A 9,326-nucleotide genomic window follows, 5' to 3' on the forward strand; every position below is an offset into this window, starting at 1 on the left:
TCAAGAAGAACTGGGGTATAATCAAATTGGATCCACAACTAAAGAGACTATTTCCTGAACCACCCATAATCGCCTACAAGAGGGGTCGGAACTTCAGGGATAGCCTAGTTAAAGCAGAAAGACCGAGAGTGGACAATCAAAGAACCCTCACCAAGAGGAAAATAGGTACGTTTGCCTGTCTCAGTTGTGGCAATTGTAACAACATAATGAAGGGAAGCTATGTAAGACACCCATCAAATGGCCAAAAAATCCCACTAAAGGATTTTGCCACTTGTGACACGAAATCAATCATTTATGGTTTAAGCTGCCCATGCGGCATTTACTATGTTGGACAGACACAAAGGAAAGCCAAGGAGCGCTGGAATGAACACAAAAGTAACATACGTACCAACAGTGTTAACTCACCTGTAGCAAGACATTTTTCCATAAAGAAACATAATATTTCTCAACTAAAGGTTGTGATTTTGGAAATTGTGAACAGAGCCCCAAGAGGTGGCAATCATGCCAGACGTATGAACCAGAGGGAAATCTTCTGGATAGAGAGACTAAACAGTCTAGCTCCCAATGGGATGAACGAAGATTACAGTTTAGCCTCATTTTTGTAACTAAATACTGTTTCCCCTGACCCAATCAGAAACCCAGTGTGGATACAATATCAATTGCTGTTAAATACATTTTTGAATTTGTTCAGTTCACTTAGGATGATTTTTTACTGACATAGGATGTATTAAGTTACAGACCATAGAATGTGAGCATGCTTCTCTTGAAATAGTAAACACACGGATGTCCAATATTCGATTAACTTTTGTCCGTGGTAAACAATAGATTTCCCAGAAGTTACATGAGACACTCCTCACATTTATCTTTCGACTCTTTTCACCTTTATTTCATTTGACTCAAACTCCCTGCACCAGTATAGATATACACCTATATACTATTGGTTAATTACACATTGTTTTCTAAAATATGTCCGTATGACGTCTGTTTTCCCGTCACACGCTGACGTTCTAAACATAGTGACGTCGTCACGCTTCGACGTGATGACGTCATAATGTAAATAGTGGCCATCTTTAGCGAAAACCGTGTAGAACGGTTCGAGCTACAGCACCGGCCATCTTCTCAGGAAGGAGGTAAGAGAATCCTTTGTAAACAGCTCCCCAATTGCATATCATGAGCCTAGAGGCCTTCACAGAATACTCTCCACAGAATGATCCCACCCCATTGTTTTCGTGTATCTAATATAGTATATATACGTGTTTTTACAGACACGAGTGGAGGAATCGCCCATTACTGCACTACCTCCGTACCTGAGGACTCTCTACATACCACAGCGACCCATTCCATGGATGTAGTAGCTTTTTACAGTAATACCGAAAGGTAATATTTTTTCTTAGATATTACATGACTAGATTTTCCTTCATGAATTAAGATCCCGTTTTTAATTGAGCTTTCCCTATTGTCTTTTTATCACATCTACAGGTTGAATAACCATTATTGGGCTGTTATTGCTATTGATAATAAATCCAGTTAGGATATTCCACATTGAACATCCAGGTGATTATTATTAAAAATTTCTCCCAAGAGTTAAATGACAGTTATCAGTGAGAATCTAAAATTTGATCATTGTATCATACATTATAGACGAAACAAAGATTAACGGCAATGAAGAGGGCTATCAATTCCTGAAGAAGGGGACACCCCGAAACGCGTCGAGAAAATATTCATCATTACTTTTTGTGGATATACCATGTGAAAAGCCTATTGTATAGAAAGTGTGATGAGTACCTTGTATGCCCTTGTATTATTATATTGAATGTAACCTCAAAATGAACACATTTATGTTATTATGTTTACAAAGACTGGATGATGAATGAATTGAAATTCATATCTATAACAATTAATTTAAAATTCAATTAAAACCGATGGTCCCCATCATTCTGTTTTATTATAATAGTGTCATGAATTAGCTTCTCTCATTAATTTCTTCTTTTTTCTGAAAGAAACTGAATATTACCATTGTATAGAAATATTGACTGTTTCTACAGTATAAAGGGTGTGCAGGGGACGGGAGAGTTCCACAATCTTGTGGACAATCTGTTGGATTTACAAGTGTTTGGTGATCTACCAGGTCAAAAGCAGCTGATAGATCGAGCAGGAGGAGCAAGGCAGGTTTGCCTTTGTCCATGATCTGTGAGATTAGATTTTTTAGGTCTAATAAGGCGGATTCTGTTCCATGCCCGACACAGAAGCCAGATTGTCTTTTGCCTAGTATGGAGTTAGCTTCTATGTATGATTGGATCTGGATGTGAGCTGCTTTGTCCAGGATTTTTAGGAGGAACGGGATTGTCGTTATCGGTCCGTAGTTGTTGGGTTGCGCTGGGTCAAGTGTGGCCTTTTTTAGAAGTGGCTGCACCCAGGCTTCCTTGAGATTGTTTGGGACAGTTCCTGTTTGGAAAGATGCGTTAATGAAGGCAGTAATCAGGGGTGATAGGTCATTGGCGCATTCTTTGATGATTTTGGGAGGGCAAATGTCTGCTTTGCAGAGGGATGGTTTGAGGTTTTTGATGAGATTAAGGACCTCAGGTTCAGTGACGTTTCTGAAGGAGAATTGAGCGTGATTGAGATTACTAAGCTTGTCTTGTGTAGGGCGGTTGGCTTTTTGGTTTGGGAGGGCTTTGCAGTGGTTTTGGATTTTGTTCTGGAGGAGTTTTAATTTGTTGAGCATGGCAGACTGAATGCTGGCACACCAGGCTTTGTCTTTAGTTATCTCATCAGCGGTAGCCGGAGAAGTGACTAATTCATTAAAGATTGCAAATAGTTCTTTAGCTTGGGAGTTGGCCTTTGAGATCCTATCATTGAAGGAGTTGGATTTTGCTGCTAAAATGGCTTTTTTATATTGGAGGGCTATTTGTTTGAAGAGGCTCTTATTTAGATCACTCAGATCCGTTTGCCAGTTTTTGAGCGACTGGTTCCGTGTTCACAGGAACTTTTTTTCTAAGATGAAGTCCTCCCCTTCCAGGAGGTATAACCTCCCACTTATCCACAGACTACCAATATACCCAAAGCCAAGACATGGGCACCTTCACCCCCAGGACGGGAGAGGAAGGAAGTATGTACGGGGACAAGGAATAGTAGAACTAGGAGTAATGAAGATTACCAGTAAGTAATCCCAGCATTACCACCACGTCCACACTCCCTCGTCCCAGTACTGATCATGGAGTTGTACCAAAGCAACACCGGGAAGAATGCCCATGCCCACCACAAAGACACAGACACCAAAGGTAATGCAACACCCATCCAATACCAATGTATTCAAAGAACAGCAGAAAGAGGAAGACAGACTAGACCACTGATGCAAATCCATGAGACACTGTAAAGAACGACCGGTGGGGGGTGTCTGTACTTCTGCTCCCTATATGGTAGAGGAGAGGCACAGAGGACCCCAGCCAAGATTCTCTAATACGGTAGCAATGGACGAGCAATCAAGGCCTAACTTCTCAGGAGGTGATGCAGGCTGGTTCTTAAGTACAGTGTACCCCAAGCCCCCACAAAGGAATGTCCACACACTGTATTGGTTAGAACACAGTCTTTATATAATCAATAGTCAAGGTTATGTACACTTATCACAATAACTCACTTTGTACTCCGGAAAATCAACAATGGCAAATATATACAATTCTAAAGTGGTACCCCCCTTTGTACTAGATCTTATTAAAGTGCATCAACAATACTGTAACAATGTCACACAGATCAATAGAGTGAAACCAACAATAGAGAGAGGGGAGAAAATAAGATGGTTGAGCAATAGGCAGAATACTGGCCCCTACCACTAGGCACAGTTCTGTGTGGAGATCCCCCCACCTGGGCAACCTGTAAAATAAAGATATAGCACAAGCCCAGTCCATATATTGTTCTGTAAGTCTTATTCCCTCCTATAATGTTTTTACCCCCATAATGTACCAGGTGGAGTCGAGTTCTTCGAAGAGGCGTCGACAGATCCTTCTTGAGCGACCCCCCTTTCAAGCGGGAGTCACAGATCTTCGAGAGGCATCGAGAAACGTCGAGGAACTCGGTGTTCGGCGACGGGGAATTGACGGCCCTTCTTGAATGCCTTCCCTTTCAAGCGGGAGGCACGGGGCGTCGAACGTCCGTCGACAAACAAGGTAGAACGGCGTCGATGAGGCGGCAGCTTCGTCCGAGCGGTGCTCGTCGGCGTCGGAGCGTCGGTGTCCTGCAAGGCAGAGGCGTGCGGGGCACCTCGGTGACAATAGTTCTGGACCGCAAAGATTGTGGAGACGGAGGCCCAGCAAAGGCGTCGAGTCGTTCGAGTCCTTGTGGTCTTCGGGTGGCGGGAAACCCACCGGCAGGTTTCTCCTCGGCGCGTTGGTCGTCCTCGACTTTCTCCGGCCGGATAAAGCGGTCGACGGTGCGGACGAGGTAGTCCTTCGATTCGAATGTCCTTAGGCAAAGGAGCGGACGGCTCCGGTCATCGGCGGCACGGCGTCAAGTGGTTCCCACGGCTGGGTAACACAACTTCGACGGGCCTCCAGCGGTTACACAAACCTGCGAACCCTGGTCGACGGCAATGGACTTTGACGGCGGCGATGTCCGGGTGCTTCACTTCGATCTCCTCGGCGGTCCCGTCTCGGGTCGGCAGCCTTTCGAGGGTCTGTCTTCCAGGGCGCTTTGGCGAAGATGGAGCAGTGCTCGATGGTCCCTCGGAGCACAGGAAGAGGGCGCCTTACCAGGTCCTCTCTCGGGTCAGTCTTCGACGATTTCGGCAGCCTTCGGACCGGTCGAAGCAAATGCCACAGCAAGTCTTCTTCTTCCAGCTGGACGTCGAGGATCAGCAGTTCCAGTTACTCTTAAGAGTGGAGACTCAGCTCCAGAACGCTTCTGAACGCTTCTGAACGTTCCTGAACCCCCCTACCAGTGGTGAGAGGTCCCCAGATATACTATTCTGTCTCTCATCCACACTGCTGGCACACACTCAGCAGCCAATCATACAGAAAGGCATTCATGCAGTCAGTCAGCCAATCAGGCACCCAGTGCATTCAGGCCACACTCCTCCCTTTCAGACACTCACAACAAGGAATGTGGATTGGGACAAGTACCCAGCCATTCAACACTACACACTGCATTCAGGTCAGTTTCGGGCAGGGCTGTCTCAGTCTTTGTCTCTCATGCCAGAAACCAGACAACCACAACAAGGAGTGTATATTGGTCACACACTCCATTCACCCAGGTCCCACCCACAGGAGGTACCCACAACATACAGTCACTGAGAAGGCTCCAGTCAGTCTAGCTGGGCCTTCACAACAACACCATATATGGAACTTCCACCCAACAGCCAGTCAGGGGGAAGGGACAGAGTCAGGGCTTCCCAGGACTTTGGGAAAACAAGGTAACAGGCAATAGAAAGCAAGAGGCCACAGGGGCCATCTTGTTTCCTATCAGGAATCAACTGATCCCAATGGCAGGGCCTGGGTATCCCAAAATGGAGGACACCCAGAGCACCTGTCAAATTCAGCATGGAGCTGCCACCAGCCCATACCTTGCTCTGTGGGCCACCCACAGGTGCCCAAAAACATACACTAGGGGCACAGGGTTGTACCCCTACCCATGGGTGCCATAAGGGTATCCCATGGGTCTGTTCACCAAACCAAAAGAGAGAGCTGCACTGCCAGGAGTCCCACATGGACTCCTGGGCAGAAAACATGACCGATCACACGATAAAAAGCAGTAAAGGACAAGGATTCAGAGGCCCTGTCCCTCTGATGCATTTCCAGCATCACAGTCACCCCCCCCAGACTGAGGTGGAGGGTGTCTAATCTCCCACGGGATAGACACCCTCATCCAGACGGTCAACATACCTTCTGGAAAGGCCATCTGCATTATCGTGACTCTTCCCTGGTCTGTGCTCTATGGTGAAGTCTAGCCCTTGCAGGCTAATGGACCACCTGAGCAATTTCGGATTCTCACCCTTCATTTGCATAAGCCACTTCAGGGGCTTATGATCTGTTTGGGCCTTGAAGGTAGACCCCGTAAGGTAGGGCCTAAAACGCCTAAGGCTCCAAACTATGCTAAAACACTCCTTTTCAACAGTAGCCCACCTAAGCGCTCTACCCTTGAGTTGTCTACTGATGAATATGATAGGATGTTCTCTCCCTTTGTCATCTAACTGGGACAAGACAGCTCCAATTCCGGTGTCGCAGGCATCCGTCTGGACGATAAAGGGTCGGCTGTAGTCAGGCGCACACAACACAGGTGCCCTACACAGACTTTCTTTCAAGCCATCAAAGGCCCTCTGACAGTCTTCGGTCCAATTAACCTTCCTAGGCTGTTTGGGTGAAGATAGAGCTGTCAGGGGTGCAGCTATGGTCCCATAGTCTGCCATGAAATTGCGATAGTACCCAGTGAGGCCCAAAAAGGCTCTCACCTGGGTTTGAGTAGTGGGAGTCTCCCAGTTCTGTACATCCTGTACTTTACTGGAGAGAGGTTTGATTTGACCCCCCCCACCTCATGACCAAGATAGGTAACTTTCCCCTGAGCTATCTGGCACTTGGTGGCCTTGATAGTGAGGTTAGCCCTTTTTAAGGCCTGCAACACCTTATCCAGATGTGTCAAATGCTCTTCCCAGGTGGAACTGTAGACGGCAATGTCGTCTAAGTAAGCCACACAAAAGGCTTCCAGCCCACTGAGCGCATGGTTGACCCATCTCTGGAAGGTGGCAGGGGCATTCTTCAACCCAAAAGGCATGACCCTAAACTGGTAGAGTCCCTCAGGTGTTGAGAAGGCCGTCTTTTCCTTGGCATGGTCCGTCAGAGCTATTTGCCAATAGCCTGAGGTAAGGTCAAAGGTGCTCACAAATTTGGCAGCACCTATGGTGTCCACGAGCTCATCAGCCCTGGGCAATGGGTGCGCGTCAGTTTTGGTGACGGCATTGACTCCTCGGTAGTCCACACAGAACCTCCAATCCTTGGTACCCGCCTGGGAACTTGCCTTGGGGACAAGGACCACTGGACTGGACCAGGGACTGGTTGAGGGTTCAATAACACCCAGATCCAACATCTTGGCGACCTCAGCCTGGATGTGGTCCTTGACGGTATCTGACATACGGTTGCACCTGCTTTTGACAGGCACACTGTCACCAGTGTCAATTTCATGCCTACACCACGGTGTAAGGCCTGGCGTCAGTGAAAACAGAGAGGCATACTGTTGGAGTAAAGCCCTGCAGGCCCTCTGTTGCTCTGTTGTCAAATCCGGAGAGAGATGTACTCCCTCCACTGAGCCATCCTGAGGGTTGCTATGCAGCAAATCAGGAAGGGGCTCACTCTCATCCTCTTCTTGCCCTGAAGCTAGCAAGAGACATGAGACTTCTGCTCGCCGGTGGCAAGGCTTGAGCCTGTTGACATGGAATATCTGAGGGGCTACCCCAGAGGCTCCCATGTCAACCAGATAATTGACTTCGCCCATCTTGGAGATGATCCTGAAGGGTCCAGTCCACTTGTCTGCCAAAGCTCTAGGCTTGGTAGGCTCCATCACAAGGATTTCCTGTCCCGGAGTCCAATCCACTTGCGAGGCCTTAAGGTCATGCCAGTATTTATTAAATTCCTGGCTAGCCTTGAGATTTGCTGTTGCCTGACCCATCATCTGTGTCATCCTCCGTCTGAGGCCTAACACATAGTCCCCCACTTGCTTGGCGGGACCTGGAGGGGTGGCTTCCAAGCCTTCTCTGATCAAGGCGAGGGGCCCCCTCACGGGATGTCCAAAGAGTAACTCAAAGGGGCTGAAACCAACACCCTCTTGAGGTACCTCTCTGTAAGCAAACAGCAGGCATGGCAGGAGGAGATCCCATTTCCTCCTTAGGGGTTCTTCCAAAGCCCCTAGCATGCCCTTGAGAGTTTTATTAAACCTCTCAACCAGACCATTGGTCTGGGGGTGGTAAGAGGTGGAGAACTTGTAGGTTACCCCGCACTCTTTCCACATGGTTTTCATGTAACTAGACATGAAGTTGGATCCTCTGTCAGAGACAACCTCCTTGGGGAATCCAACACGGGTGAAAATGCCCAGGAGAGCCCTGGCAACCACCTTGGCAGTAACAGTCCGAAGGGGTATTGCCTCAGGGTACCTGGTGGCATGATCTACCAAGACCAGGATGAACCGATGTCCACCTGAAGTGGGAGGGTCAAGGGGACCGACGATGTCGATGCCCACCCTCTCAAATGGTGTGCCAACCACTGGCAATGGCTGCAGTGGGGCAATGACACTGCCTCCAGTCTTGCCAGACAACTGGCAAGTTGGGCAGGTCCTGCAGTGGGACTCCACCTCTACTCCCATCCGTGGCCAGTAGAAATGGGCAGAGAGCCTCTGCTTAGTCTTCTTGGTCCCAAGATGACCAGCCAAGGGCACCTCATGCGCCAACTGCAGTAGGAAGGGCCTGTAAACCTGGGGTACCACCAACCTCTTGAGGGCACCAGGTTCAGGCTTAGTGGGCTCACTAACAAGGAGCTCACCCTCCCAATAAATCCGGAATGTCCTAGGCACTTCTCCTTGTGCCTGGGACAGGGCCTGTTTCCTCAGTCCCTCGAGAGAGTGGCACTCTCTCTGTCCCTTACAGAAGTCTGCCCGGGAGGGTCCCCCTTCAGCTAACAAGCATTGAAGGTCGGGATGATCCTCCGGGTTGAGAACCTCTCCCACAGGAGAGTCTTCTGTCTCTTCTCCCACAGGAGTTGAGTTTGGGTTTTCCACTGGACCCAGCCCATCCGGAGCATGGATCCCAATGGGTGCTGTCGGAACAGCAGGAAGAGAAGGTGTTCCCTCCACAGAGGTGGCCTTTTTGGTCTTCCTTCTTCTTGCCTTAGGCCTCGCCTTTGGCTTGGGTACCTGACTCACAGCCAGACCCGGTGTCACCTGTGACCTAGTGACAGCAGCAGCAGTCATGGGAAGACCATCCGAGATCAACCCCAACTGTACTAGATCATTTCCTAACGGAATGTTAGCAGGGACATTGTCCTGAACCAGGACAGGAAGCTTCGCGGTCTTGTCTCCAATCATGAGTGTGACTAAGGCTACAGGCGATAATTTGGGAGGCCCACCAGCTAACCTGGTGGTTTGCAGAGGAGCACCTTCATAGTCCTCTGGCTTGAGCAGGGTCCTGTCCACCACTGTCATGCTTGCCCCAGTGTCTCTCAAACCAGTAGAAGGCTGGCCATTCAAGAGGACACTTCTCAAAAACCTACGGGTGTTCTGTGGGATAGTCGCCAGTACTTCTGCATACTGGTCCCAGGCCCCAAGGGACATTAAGGAAATCTCTACCGGAGCAC

General features: G+C 48.6%; 1 long non-coding RNA gene across 1 annotated transcript; it reads left to right on the top strand.

Moving 5' to 3' along the window:
* Positions 1–1,437: 1,437 nt before the first annotated feature.
* LOC138488022 (uncharacterized) lies at positions 1,438–1,951 on the top strand. Its single transcript, XR_011274576.1, has 2 exons — positions 1,438–1,554; positions 1,642–1,951. It is a non-coding gene; the product is annotated as an uncharacterized lncRNA (long non-coding RNA).
* Positions 1,952–9,326: the final 7,375 nt, after the last annotated feature.

Source organism: Ambystoma mexicanum, chromosome 9 (assembly GCF_040938575.1).
Source record: "Ambystoma mexicanum isolate Mex_15411 chromosome 9, UKY_AmexF1_1, whole genome shotgun sequence".
Lineage (NCBI taxonomy): Eukaryota > Metazoa > Chordata > Amphibia > Caudata > Ambystomatidae > Ambystoma > Ambystoma mexicanum.